This window comes from Tenrec ecaudatus, chromosome 1, assembly GCF_050624435.1.
Source record: "Tenrec ecaudatus isolate mTenEca1 chromosome 1, mTenEca1.hap1, whole genome shotgun sequence".
Classification (NCBI taxonomy): domain Eukaryota; kingdom Metazoa; phylum Chordata; class Mammalia; order Afrosoricida; family Tenrecidae; genus Tenrec; species Tenrec ecaudatus.
The window spans coordinates 178,777,588-178,792,354 of NC_134530.1; the positions used below are offsets into that span (position 1 = coordinate 178,777,588).

At 45.1% G+C, this 14,767-nt stretch overlaps 1 protein-coding gene across 1 annotated transcript in view; it reads left to right on the forward strand.

Moving 5' to 3' along the window:
* POGK (pogo transposable element derived with KRAB domain) overlaps window positions 1-14,767 on the forward strand; it is a 46,872-nt gene that overhangs the window by 808 nt on the left and 31,297 nt on the right. The gene's annotated exons all lie outside the window — the stretch shown is intronic.

The window sequence follows — 14,767 nt, forward strand, 5'->3', positions numbered from 1 at the left end:
AGCTGATTTCCCCTCCAAAGCTCTTGCTCACCATGACCCAGGAAAGCCTAGTCCAGCAGTTCTCAACCTGCGGGTCGCGACCCTTTCACAGGGGTCGCCCAATTCATAACAGTAGCAAAATGGCAGTTATGAAGTAACAACAAAAATAATTTTATGGTTGGGGGGGGGGTGGTCACCACCACATGAGGAACTCTATGAAAGGGTCCCAGCATTAGGAAGGTTGAGAACCCTAATCGGTAGCCAGCTCAGAATTCCCCGAGGCATGTTGCCAGTTCTCTAATCTTGGCCTTGGGCTCTCTGTCCTCTTCCAAAGGTGGCAATAGTGTTTTGCAGGCCCTGAGAATCTGCTGGACTGCAGATGGCATTGTTTCTTCAATGGCCCTCTCTCCGCTCCATGCCCAGGGAGTCTGAGCCGCACAATAGGTACTCAACGCACACCTTTTGACTCACTAAGTAATTTTAACGGCGATCATAATGGATCACTAAACCCAAACCAAACTCTTCGCCATCGAGTCCATGCTGACTCATAGTGACCCCCTGTGGGTTTCCGAGACTGTAACTGTTCACAAGAGTAGAAAGTCTCTCTCCTAAGAAGCTACTCACTGGTGGTTTCTAACTGCCAACTATGCGGGTCACAGGCCAATGCATAACCACTACGCCTATAATGAGACACGGGTGTGTGTTCTCATTGCTTAACCATTTTTCAAGTTAAAGTTAAGTCCGTCTCAGCAGCACCCATTCCAGGGAGCCTCCCCCAATCACTCTGGCTCTGACCTAAACCAGCCACGGGGAGCAGGTGCCAAGTAGCTAAAGGAAACTGTTTGACTCTTGTCTCAGGGATAGAGCGCTGTCCTCTTGCAGGGGAGAGATTCCTTTCCATTCAGTGGCTGTGGAACTGCGTGGGCAGTCACTTACAGTCCGAATCATCAAAAATATCAGGGCTAGTGGTGGGATAGAAGCTGATGGGACCCCAGACATGTTTCTGAGTCACTTGTCAGGCATGGAGCTGAACTCAGGAGCTGAATCCTGGGGCTCGGTTTTCAGCTAAATACTAGACAGGTGTAGTAAGGGAGGGAATACAGGTACTAGGGAGGTACACACACCTTAGAATAATCCACCACTTGAGATCAAAGGTAAGCCTTTACCCAGGGACCAAGTTGGGAGAAGAAGACAGCAAACAGGGAAGAGGTGGAATGAGGAGTGTTGTATGGAGAGGAAGGCAATGAATGAGATGAAGCAAAGTGTGGATGAATTGTTGAATGTGAAATGAATGCTGGGCTCTGTAAACCTCCACCTAATATACAATTAAAAGTTTGCAAACAATGGAAGAGCTTATTAATTTCTCTCATCAATATGTGTCTAAAATATCAAAGTAGCAAAATTCAAGAATAGATACATAAAATTGAAGAGGTACACGAAATTTTCTAAATTGAATACGAAATGAAATAACATTCAGCAAATTAAATAAATGTGAGTTTTCATCTCCACAGTACCTTTACAGGAGCTCGGGCGGCGTAGGGGCTTGATTACACACTGGGCTGCTCCCCGGGAGGTCAGCAGTCAGAAACCGCTGGGAGAAAGAAGAGGAGCTTACCCCTGGAAGGAGCTAGTCTCAGGAACCCACAGCAGCACTTCTACCTGTCCTGTAGGGTCGCCAGTAGTCAGAACTGACTTAAAGGCAGTGAGTTTGCTTTGTGTTGAAGTTGCCCCCTCCCTGTCTTTCTCACTATCACCCTCTCCCTGTCTCTTTTCCCACTGAGATCCCATTGTTCTGAATACAGAAGGGAATGGCCGGCCTAGAAAACCAAGGAGTCTTGTCCCCAAGAGCAAAGAAGCCCCTCCGATGCAGAGCTTGTACGTGTCTCATTCAAAAGCTCGTGGTCTTTGTATGTGAATATTTCTCTCTAAAAGTACATTCTCCCTCCACCTACTTATTGTTTTTAACTATTTTTAATTGTGAGGTTGGTGAAGGTTGACATTTCATATCACCCCTTTTGTATTGAACAGTTTAAGCTCCTTATCAAAGCGCCCAGTGGCTTACCCGATCCCTTCTGTTTTGATTTCTCTTTTCTCCTTCACACAACTTAAGACCTGGGACCCTCGAGCCTGCTGCCTCATCTTCCCTCCCTTGTCCTCCTAGCTTGGTAACCTTAAAAGTTTGTTCTCTTGGGTATGAAATTCTTGGTCTTGCTTTTTGTTTTTCGTTTTTAACAGGGGACCCATACAATATCCGATCCTTTTGTGGTGGGCTGATTTCACTCAGCACAATGTTCTTCAGGTTGATCCATGCTGTGAGGTGCTTCATGGTTTCATCATTGATTTTAGGGCCTTCGGAACCCTGGTGGTGTAATGGTTAAGCGTTGGGCTGCTAACCAAAAGGTCAGCAGTTTGAAACAGCAGCTGCCCCATGGGAGAAAGACTAGGTTTTCTACTCCTGTAATGAGTTACAGTCTTGGAAACTCATTCACAGGGGCAGTTCTACCCTGCCCTAGAGGGTCGAAATGAGTCAGCATTGACTTGATGGCAGTGAGTTTGGTTTTATTGTTGGTTGGGTGGGTGGTTAGTCAGTGGGTGGGTGGATTGGTTTATTTGGAGTGTGTTTTAATTGGAAGCCTAATCAAACCTAGGGAAAATAGTGTGTCACTGATGTAGCTTCCTAGTAGAGTTTTTCTTGCTGAGGTCTGGGACCCAAACAGAAGTGTTACTTTGTGAGACGTCTCTTCTATTACTCTTATAATCACTTTATTTGGGGAAGTCCTGGGGCAGCCCATTCTGTTAATGTTGTTCTTTTTGAAGTTTTACATACATAAAATTCTTATGTACATACATAAAATTTTTATTTTACATACATAAAATTTATATTATGTGTGTATATATGCAAGTATGTATATATTGTATTACTTCTAATAGTCCCATCAAATTTTCTAAAGTTTCACAATAGTTTTATTTTTCTAGTGTTGCTGAAAATAACAATCAGGTCAAGTTAATTTCTTCAGAGCTGACTTGCTAGCTTATTCCTGTGAATTTTGCCACAGCGTTCATGGCTGGGGTAATTTAAGGACTGTGGCCTTTCACCCTGGCAGCCAGCCTTTCCTCAGAGCTTCTGCACTACCCAGAATGGACAACAGAGGGAGTCTGCTCAGTCTTCAGCTTCCCTTGCTGCACAGGTGCCTTCTTTTTCCAAAGCATCTTTCTCAAACAGAGACTACTTAGGGAGAGGAATGTAGGGCAAAGACAAAGAATTCTACTTCTGTAAAAAGTTACAGCGTTGAATACCCACAAAGGCAGTTCCACCTTGTCCTATAGGGTCACTCTGTGTCAGAATCAACCTGACTGATGGCAGTGAGGGAGAGGAATGGAGCCTGGTTAGGACAGTGGATTACAAGAAGTCAGCGCTTGTAAACCACCAGACGCTCTGTGGGAGAAAGAGGAGGCAGCCTGCTCCTGCTGCTCTTCTATGAGTCCGAATCTATTTGATGGCAGTGAGGCTTGGTAAGGAGAAGGACTGCCGCCTGTCTGCCCGTTTGTCCTTTATGATGGCTTGCATGCTACTGTAATGCTGGAAGCTATACCATCATGCCATAGGTGTTTCAGATACCAGCAAGATCACTCATAGGAAGAAAGGCCTGCTGGTAGGGCTTGATCAAGGGCAATGTAACCGAGAGGAATTACTGAAACCCAAATGAAGGCTGAGCATGATAGTGGGACAAGAGGAAAGTAAAAGGAAATGGAGGAAAGAACTAGGAGGCAAAGGGCATTTATAGAGGTCTAAATGCAGCATGTACATATGTAAATATATTTTTATATGATGATGGGGAAATAGATCTATGTGCATATATTTATAGGTTTAGTATGAAGGTAGCAGATGGACATTGGACCTCCACTCAAGTACTCCATCAATGCAAGAACACTTTGTTCTATTAAGCTGGCATTCCATGATGCTCACCTTCCTGACAGGGTTACTGAAGACAAAGCAGGTGCATAAGCAAATGTGGTGAAGAAAGCTGATGGTGACCAGCTATCAAAAGAGATAGCATCTAGGGTCTTAAAGGCTTGAAGATAAACAAGTGGCCATCTAGCTGAGAAGCAACAAAGCCCACATGGAAGAAGCACACCAGCCTGTGAGATCTCGAGGTGTTGAAGGGATCAGGTATCAGCCATCAAAGAACAAAAAATCATATCATTGTGAATGAGGGGGAGTGCAGTTTGGGGGCCCAAAGGCCATCTGGAGGCAACTGGACATCCCTTTATAGAAGGGTCACAGGGAGTAGACAAGCCAGTCAGGGTGCAGTGTAGCAACAATGAAACATACAAGTTTCCTCTAGTTCTTAAATGCTTCCTCCCCCCACTATCATGATCCCAATTCTACCTAACAAATCTGGCTAGGCCAGAGGATGTACAATGGTACAGATAGGAAATGGAAACACAGGGAATCCAGGACAGATGAATCCTTCAAGACCAGTATTGAGAGTGGTGATACTGGGAAGGTGGCAGGAAGGTAGGGTAGAAAAGGGGAACTGATTACAAGGATCTACATATAACCTCCTCCCTGGGGCATCGACAACAGAAAAGTGGGTGAAGAGAGACGTCGGACAGTGTAAGATATGACAAAATAATAATTTATAAATTATCAAGGGTTCATGAAGGAGGGGAGAGCAGAGAGGGAGGAGAAAATGAGGAGCTGATGCCAAGGGTTCAAGTAGAAAGCAAATGTTTTGAGAATGCTGAGGGCAACAAATGTACAAATGTGCTTGACACAATGGATGGATGGATGGATGGATTGTGATAAGAGTTGTATGAACCCCCAATAAAGTGATTTTTTTTAAAGGAAGAAAGGCCTGAAAACCTCATCAATGATTTTGTAAAAGTAGTCACCCAAAAGCCTATGGATCACAAAAGAACCATTGTTCATGATACTGCCCTGAATTGAGCCCCCTGCATTGGAAAGCACTTAACATACACAGTAGCCGCGACAATGGACTTGATCATGCCAACAACTGGAACATGATGAAGATCATGCAAGGCCAGGCAACAATTTTCTCTGTGTCCATGGTGGAAGCCAGCATGAAGGCACCTCACAACAACAATGAGAAGCAAGGGATGGGCTGGGGGTAAAGAGATGACGGATCACTTGAGCCAGCAGAGCAGCAGTATCGGACTTGATGTAGGAGCGGGGGCTCAGCACCGGGATAGTGTCGGCCAAAAGGATGGTGGTGTTATTGTGAGTTGGGCTGGGCTGCAGCCAGGACACCTACCTATTTGTGGTAGTTCATAACCTATTGTCAATTTGAGACTTAAGAATGAAGGGGTAGAGGTTATCCTGCCAATCAGGTCGCAGCTTGATGCCCTCATTTGGAGGCACCTCGGAGATAAATAGCTCGCTGGAGGCGGGACACACGCTCACTCCCTGGGAGACTCTCTACTGACAAGATACATGGAGTTATGCTAGAGCCCTGGAGCTGGAGAAGCCATGTGGAGACCCACACCAATGCTGAGATGCTTGACCACCACTGAATTCACAAGACTTTCCACCAACTGGTCTGTGATCTTCCTGCATTCAGCGTCATTGCATGTGCTTCATGAGTCTGAAGAGAAATTTATAAACTGGTATCAGATATATGGGCTAATAACAGACTTATGGACTTGATCTGGATTGGGCTGGGATGTTTTCTCAATATTCAATTGCTCTTGTATATAAAGTTCTTTCTTATACACATATCAGTGTCTATGAATTTGTTTCTCTCGTCAACCCAGACTAACACATAATTGGTCCACCCAACCACTTACCAACTTCTAGTGGGAAAGGCATGCAATCGGCCTGAGTATCGGATTTCCCATCTGTAGTAGAGCAATGTTGCTCACCGCCATTGAGTCAATTCCAACTCATGGTGATCCCATGTGTGTGTGCAGAGTGGAAATGTAACAGCAAAATCTTGACTTGAGAATGACCAGGCAGTACTCCTGAGAAACTTGAAAGAGGACAATTTTATTACCCGGTGACCCAAAAGAACTAGTGTTCCGAAAGATCTGGGCCCCAAATGGTGGATGAGCATAGCTTTGAATCTTTGTCTGCACCAGGAAGTGAGCAAGGTTACAGGACAGAATAGGTGGGGGTGTCTAGTGCAGCCGTGGTCATTAGTAATGGACGAAGGGGATGGGGGGTCATGGGATGGGTGCATCCCAGGAATGAGGAAGTACATGAGATGAGGTCGTGTACCAGGTTTCTTTTCCTTACAGAACTGCTACCTGGGGTTTTCAAGGTTGTGACTTTTCAGAAGCAGATCACCAGGCCTTCCTGCTGAGGCACCTCTGGCTAGATTCAAACTGTCAACTTCTCAGCTAGTAGCCGAGCTTAACCATTTGTGCCACCCAACACCTGCTATGAATGTGTTTTAGGGTGAAATTACATAGGAGGAAGTAAGCCTGGAGAGAAATTACACAGGATTTAAAAGCCAAGGAGAATTATTTTGTCTTTGAGGCAAACTGATAATATGCATCCAGACCATAAGCAATCCTAGCATGTGACCTAGTCATCCCACTTGTGGGGCTCTCGGCAGTTACAGGTTTTGTTTGCTCTTTGTCTTAAAATGCAACTGCTGTGTGATGCACATGTTGCTATTTACATGCTCAAATACTAGCCAAGAGGTTGGCAGTGTAAACTCAGCCAAAAGCACCTCTGAAGAGGGTCTGTCAAATCGGCTCCTGAAAAGTCTTGACAGGCCTTGGAAACCCTACGGAGCAGTCCCTCTCTCGGCACACTCTGGGGTACAGGAAGTTACGTCAACTCGACAGAAACTGCTCATTTCTACTACTCACTTACTCACCACTTACTCTCTCATTCACCGCTCTCTCACTCAGTCACCACTCACTGACCACTCACCTCTCACACATTCACCACTCAAGTACTACTTACTCACCTCACTCACTCACTCACCACTCACTCACTCACTCACCACTTACTCAACACTCACTCATTCACCACTCAAGCACCACTTACTCACTAATCACTCACTCACTGACCACTCACTGACTCACCTCACACTCACTCACTCACTCACCACTCACTCACTCACCACTCACTCACTCAGTCACCACTCACTGACCACTCACACATTCACCACTCAAGTACCACTTACTCACTCACCTCACACTCACTCACTCACCACTCATTCACTCACCACTCACTCACTCAGTCACCACTTACTGACCACTCACTCACTTACTCACCACTCACTCACTCATTCACCACTCAAGCACCACACACTCACTCAACCAATCTCTCACTACTCACTCACTCATCACTCACTCACCATTTACTCACTCACCACTAATTGACCACTCACTCACTCACCTCACACTCACTCACTCACTCACCACTCACTCACTCACCACTCACTCACTCACTCACCACTCACTCACTCACCACTCACTCACCAACCACTCATTCATTCACCACCACACTCACTCACTCACCACTCCCTCATCTCTCTCACTTACCTACCACTCACTCACTCACCTCTCACTCACCTCTCACTCACTCACAACTCACTCACTCACCTCTCACTCACCTCTCACTCACTCACCTCTCACTCACCTCTCACTCACCTCTCACTCACTCACAACTCACTCACTCACCTCTCACTCACCTCTCACTCACCTGCCACTCACTCACTCACTCACTCAAAACTCACTCACTCACCACTCAAAAAAACAAAAAGAAAAAAAGAGGAACAGCTCATTTCAAAGGCCGATTGCAGGGGTCAAATATGACAACGGGAGTGGAAGTGTGCTTGGAGCAGCGTCCTCAAAATACGGCCACCGAGGGCATTTATCCTGCCTGCCGGGTGTTTTTGCCCTGTTTTTTTTGTTTTTACTTCAAAATAAGATATGTGCGGTGTGCATAGGAATTTGTTCATAGTTTTTTTAAAGCTATAGTCCGGCCCTCCAGCAGGTCTGAAGGACAGTGAACTGGGCCTGTTTAAAAAGTTTGAGGACCCCTGCCTTAGAGACTCAGTCTGCGGACACCCAGACCACTGATAACAATATGGGGTGGAGGTGGGGAGAACAATGAAGTATCTGCTGAGTGCACGTGTATAGAGCTGACCTAAGATGGTGCCACAGGGACTAGAGGTGGCGACCGAAGAACCTTCTGCTTTGCTGAGTGTTCTGAGCATCTCAACAGAGACAATCCCCACTTCCAGGCATGAAGTGTCTTTGAGTGATGCTTTAATACACACACTAAGTTCAAGCAATGGAACACATTTCAAATATATTTCAAACAATAGTCAATATATAAAGTCCTCACACATCACAAACCAAGAAATAGGAAAGTGTCAGGGTTAACCAGCCCCTAACACATCATCACGGGTCTGGTAGGTGCAATTGTACAGCGATAATAACTAAAGATTATAGTAAAGTCAGAGAGAGCAAAAGAGATTGAAATAATGAAGTTAGACACATTTCATGGTAGCAATGCTCACCTCAGCCCGCTTGGTGGTCCACAAGGAAAGAGTGGGGGTGTAGGGTGGGGGGAACAACGGGAAAGGGAACAGGGGAGCGAGGACAGGAGAGGAGAGGGGGAACCGACGAGAGACCAAAAACGGGGAGCCCGAGAGAGCTCTTTATTGCTAACCAAGGCCTATATATCTTTGGGGGAAGTGCAAGCCCACTAATTACAGGTAAAGACATACGTCACAGGAAGGGGTTGCACTACAGGTTATACAGCAATGAGAGGGGGACAATCTAGGGCTATACACACAATAGGAAGAGGAGGGATTGGGGGTATACATGTGACAAGAAGGGCGGATCCTAGGTTCAGGATGGCAGTCTAACTTTGGATGTCACTGAGCAGGTTTGACCTGTTCTCTGGCCCACCATGGAAACCATTATCAGTAAGAAAGCTTACCAGCAGCAAGTAAGAGCTGTCTCCCACACAAATTCAAGTCATAGTTGTAGGAGGCATTGGCTGATCAAGGTGTTTACTAATGGGTGACTATTTAGTCCCCTGTGCCTCTGTGTCTCTGCAGACAAAAGCAGTGCAAGATGACCGTTACTTGTGACTTTGCTGCTAAAGGCATTGAGGGCTAACTGTTATTTAAGATCTCTTTGAGGCTCTCTTGAATCTTGCATATCCGTGTGATTGTCCTTGAACCTAGTGCTTTTATTATTCTAAGGTTAAGAAACTGTGACTAGTTAAGTAACATTTGCATAGACAAGAGTTTAGAAATGTTTAAGTTCTTTGATGTTTGTCTTGTAACCAATTCCCTTGTGTAAGAAGAATATAAAAACCAAGCTTCAAAATACACGGAGACTTCAGTCCATCAGATTGGAGTCCTCCCGATCCATACTTCGTATATATCTCTTTCTTTTCCTTTCATCCGCACGCTTCATTTCGGACCCAGCTTGATGCGGGATAGCTGGTCTAATCCCGGCACATAGTGGAGCACTGACCACTGGTGCCGCGGCTTTTTACACATTTCTAGTATACGTCTGTCTTAGTCACCAGGTCGGCCGCCTGTCTTGGGTGGAGCCTCAAGTGGACCGTCTGTCTTGTGGTAGCCATGTGTAGTCTGTCTGTCTTGGGTGTAGTCCACTTTATCAGGTTCACCTGGGTCAGCCATCTGATTTTATGGATTTGTTCTTTAATTTCACAATCTCACTTTCCTTTGGATAAAATTGTTAGTTGAGAGTACCAATACCAAAGTGCGATATGCGGATTACATGAGATCATGTAGTCCTTCCCTCAGCTTTCCCATCTTCTTTTCATTCTAGTACTTGCTCATGCGTGTGTTGGAGAGCTGAGAATAAAGCTCCAAATCCTAGGCACTGTAGCCTCTTCCTCAGGTGACCTCAGCCTGTCGCTGTGGTGTGGTCTAGCAATAAGAGCTTGTTGGGTACTGTGGGAAACAGAAAGATTTCTCCCAAGTTGTCTCCCCCAAATATATGTTAGACTTAGGACACTGCTTGCAGCTAATGGTAAAAGTTACTTCCCTGAAGGCAGTCAACTGCCAGACTGCTGTCTCCTCCCACCACAGGTATGCCTGCTCCCTGCTGCTAAGGACAATGGGCTACTTCTCCCTCAAGGCTGGCAGTCATCTTGTTCCTGTAGGTGGAGTTCCCACCCTACTGATACTGGAGATCCAGAGAACAGATCAAACTGGCTCAATGACATCCAAAGTTAGGCTGCCATCCTGAATGTAGGATCCACCCTTCTTGCACATGTGTACCCTAATCCCTCCTCTTCCTATTGTGTGGATACCCCTAGACCACCCCCTTCCATTACCATATTACCTATAGCACAACCCCTTCCTGTGACGTATGTCTTTGCTTGTAATTAGGGGGCTTGCATGTCCCCAGAGAATATAAAAGCCTTGGTTAGCATTCAATATCTGTCTCTCTCTCCACGTGGACCACCACTGAGGTGAGCCTGCTACCATGAAATGTGTCTGACTCCATTATTTCTATCTCTCTTCTATCTCTCATGCTCTTTATGACTTCACTATAATCTTATTATCGCTGTACAATTGCACCTACTGGACCCGTGATATTGTGCTAGGGGCAGGCTTCCCCTTGCAGGGCACCCTGTGCATTTCTCTGCTTACATAAATTCCCCAGAATGGGAGAAAATGCATATACCTCAAAAGAACAAGCCACAAAAACTTCTTAATCAAGAAAAGGTATTTTGTTGTTGTTTTGCTTTTTTCAGTTGGTTAAATTAAAAGTCTGATTTCTAATACTGAGCATCATCCACAATTGTCTGGAAATAATAATCTCCCTTACTGTTTATCCTCAGGAGCCCTCGTGGTACTATGGACTGCATGAAGGTACAAAGGAGATCCCAGATCTCAAATATATTTCAAAGTCTCACATCTCCCTGCCTTTGAGGCTATTCTGACTAATAGCAACCCTATAGGACCGCAAAGAGCTGCCCCGCGGATTTCTCAGACTGTAATTCGTATGGGAGTAGAAAGTCTCGTCTTTCTCCTGCGCAGCAACTGGTGGTTTCTAACTGCTGACCTTGCCATTAGCAGCTCAAATTGTAACCATTACACAACCAGGGCTCTTAAAACATAATTTAAGGAGAATATTTACACCTAAAACAGGACAAACACAAGATGAAGACACATCATTAGATGGGAGAGATCATTAGCACAAGGTCATAATAGCATCTAAGGGTTTGCTGAGATTCAGAGATTTTAAAAAGGCACTGAGGCAAAGGAAACTGTCACAAAGGCAGACTGCTAGTCAACCAATGCACCACAGCCATAGGCGGGACTGCAGGTGTGGGAACACACAAACTGTGTTAGAAGCGTTACAAGCTTGCCCAGGGTCTGGCTCAGGGGCCTGGCTCATGTCGATGCAGTTCCAGGATGATAGTTTCCATTAAGAAAACACACAGGACAACCCCCAAGGGAGCTGCCACACCCCTCCCCCACCAGACAGGGGAGTGGAGGTAGTCTACTGTCCAGTGCACTCTGCTGGAGGGCAGGGCTGTTCACGTCCATAGTTAATGGTCAGAAGGAATTCAGGTCAGGCTTAATCCACATGGGGACTCCACAAAGGGATATGGGCTTTCACTGTCATCCATGATGTTAGGTGCCATCGAGCTGGTTCTGGCCCATGGCAACCCTGCGCACACCAGAATGACCTGCCAGACCCTGTGCCATGCTCACAGTTATTGATGTCCCTGAGCCCACTGTTGCAGTCGCTGTGTCAGTCCATCGCATTGAGGGTTTCCCTTTAACCCCAACCCTGCTGAAACGGGATGCTCTAATACAGGGCTAAGCATTGAGCTGCTAACTGAGAGGTCAGCAGTTCAAACTCACCTTTCACTCCAAAGTGAGGCTCTGCTCACAAAGATTTGCAGTCCTTAGGGTTAGGATTAGGGTTAGGGTTAGGGTTAGAAAACAAACAAAGATTTGCAGTCCTGAAACCCAAAGGAATATGCTCTGCTTTGTTCTAGAGAGTTAGCTGGTCCATGCGAGTCGGAATCAACTCAATAGCAGTGAGTCTGAGTTTGACACCCCACCCCTCCCCTCTTCACCTTGTCAAATTGGCTTTTCTGATATTTGGTTTGAAAAATAAAGTTACATTTTTATTACTTCAATTCCATTATCTCTTCAGTCTATTTTCTCACAAACTTTCTGAAGGCCTCTTGCATGTCTATGACACTAATTTTTACTTATGGTTTAAAGACTAGGTCTAAAGATACTAGCGCAAAGCGTTTGGCTCCAGAAATGCCACGTTTCCTGAGACTTTGAGATTCTATTCTGATTTTCCCACCTTTTGACCAGGATTCTTCTACAGAATATTTTATCAAAATGTCCAATAGTGTAGCTGGGCACTATCCAGTTGTTCTAGTGACATGGCAAAAGAGGCGGTTGTCCATGGAGACCATTGGTCACACGCCTCCTTTCCTAACCTGGAAGGAGCCCTGGTGTCACAATAGTTCAGTGATTGGCTGCTGGGTGATTTTAACCTCCCAGATACTTCCCAGAAGATGGATGTAGCTATCTTCTTCCATAGAGATTTGAAGCTCCCTGGGGCTGTGCGGCTATGAGTGGGAATTCCATAGAAGGAATTCCTCTTCCTCTACTACTGTGGTTGAATAGCTACCCATTGCTGTGCTATGGAAGGCAGCTTGCAAGCCTTTAAAACCCCTGGCACTCTGCAAGGAACCAGAAGGTACACCAGAAGCATTATACTCATGTGGCCAATTAACTGGGATAGCCCATGAAACCATAGCCTGAACCTCAAAGTCAGAGAACCAAAACTCACGAGGTGTTTGGTGGGTCTACATAAGAAGCCTTCCCGGTACCTTTCTTCCTCTCCCTTCTCTCATTGTAAATACAAGGGGGGTGAAAACGTTCCTGGGAAAATTCTATTGTTTTTTGGTTCCATTTTCTAATTATTTTAAGAAATCATAAATTAATAAGTAGAAATCACATTAAGATTAGTTAGGTCAATGTCACTGTCAAGAATTATCCACCACTCACCTCCCCCTGGCAACAACAAAAAAAGTTTAAAAGGCCGTACAAGTAGTCCCAAGTCTAGTGGGATCCTGGCACAGAGCAGATGAATGTCTCTCTGTTAAACAGAGAGAAGGACATGTTAAAATCCATCAGTCCATTCTCAAAACACTTGCTCTCCACTTAAGACCCTGGCATCAGCTCCTCATTTTGAGAATGATGAGGGCAATGAATGTACAAAAGTGCTTTACACAATTGATGTATGTATGATTGTGATAGGAGTTGTATGAACCCCTAATAAAATGATTAAAAAAATTTTGAAGATAAAATTTTTAAAGAGTGTAAGAATCCCCAATAAAATTATTTTTAATGTTTTTTTAAAAAAAAATTCATCAATCCAGTCCCCGTTTCTTTCAGTATTCCATATCCTGGGACCCACTTACCTAACAAAACACATACACCCTTTTAATCCTCAATATTCGTGTCTGAAAGGCATGCGTCCTAAAAGTCCCCATTGTTATTCCTGTAGTCAGGGATGGAACAGTCTAGTTCCGGCTCCCCGCCCCCCCCCCCCACTCTCCCTGCCCATTATGCCTTTAGACTTTCAGTGTGGCCCCTTTATGAGTAACCCCCAACCAATTAAGATGTGGTGCCACATGCTGCCCCCGAGTAAGGAGTCTACAATCAAGGGACTTTGTGGCTTTATTCCTATCACTGGTCTGCTACACTCCCCTCTTGGTTTGCCCCCAAGGAGGCCAGACAGATTGGCCGCTCTCCCTGAACTGTATCTCAGGACCATCCTCTGTAGTGTTGTCATCTAGTGAGAGGAAGTCCAGTGACAAGGTGACCCTGCATTCGAGATCCTCTGAGCAGGAACATCACCCTCAAGGTTTGGTACCTGGAATGAGGTCTACTTTCTTTATCCCTCTCAGGTGGAGATATAATAAGGACAGGGACAGGGGAATAGGAAGGGCTCCAAAATGGATGGTGAGGAGGGTGCAGCTTCTCTGGTCGTGTTTGATTAATCAAATTGTATTTCCGAGAGGTCAACACTGGGTAAACATGATAGTGGGACAGGAGGAAAGAAAAAGAGAAAATAATAAGAAAAAATATATATATATACATACAGGTGCATATATACAGAGATGTATATATGTAAATACATATGTAAACACTACAAGGAAGCAGATGAACTTTGGGCCTCTTCTTAAATCTTACCTAAGTACAAGAATGAATTGTTCTAATAATATGGCATTGTATGATACTCACCTTTCTGACAATATTACTGAAGACAAAGTGGGTGCATAAGCAAATGTGGTGAAGAAAGCTGATGGTGCCCAGCTATCAAAAGATATAGCATGTAGGGTCTTAAAGGCTTGAAGATAAACAAATGTCCATCTAGCCGAGAAACAACAAAGTCCACATGGAAGAAGCACAAGAGCCCGTGTGATCATGAGGTGTTGAAGGGATCAGGTACCAGGCATCAAAGACCCAGAAAAACAAATCATATCACTGAAAATGAAGGGGAGTGTGGAGTAGAGACCCAAAGCCCATCTGTAGACAACTGGACATCCCTTACAGAAGGGTCACAAGGAAGAGATGAGCCAATCAGGGTGCAGTATAGCACCGATGAAACATACAACTTTCCTCTAGTACTTTAATGCTTCCTTCCCCCTCCCACCCACTATCATAATTCCAATTCTACCTTACAAATACAGCTAGACCAGAGCAGGTACACTGGTACATGTAAGTGCTGGAAACACAGGGAATCCAGGACAGATAAACCCCTCCGGACCAAT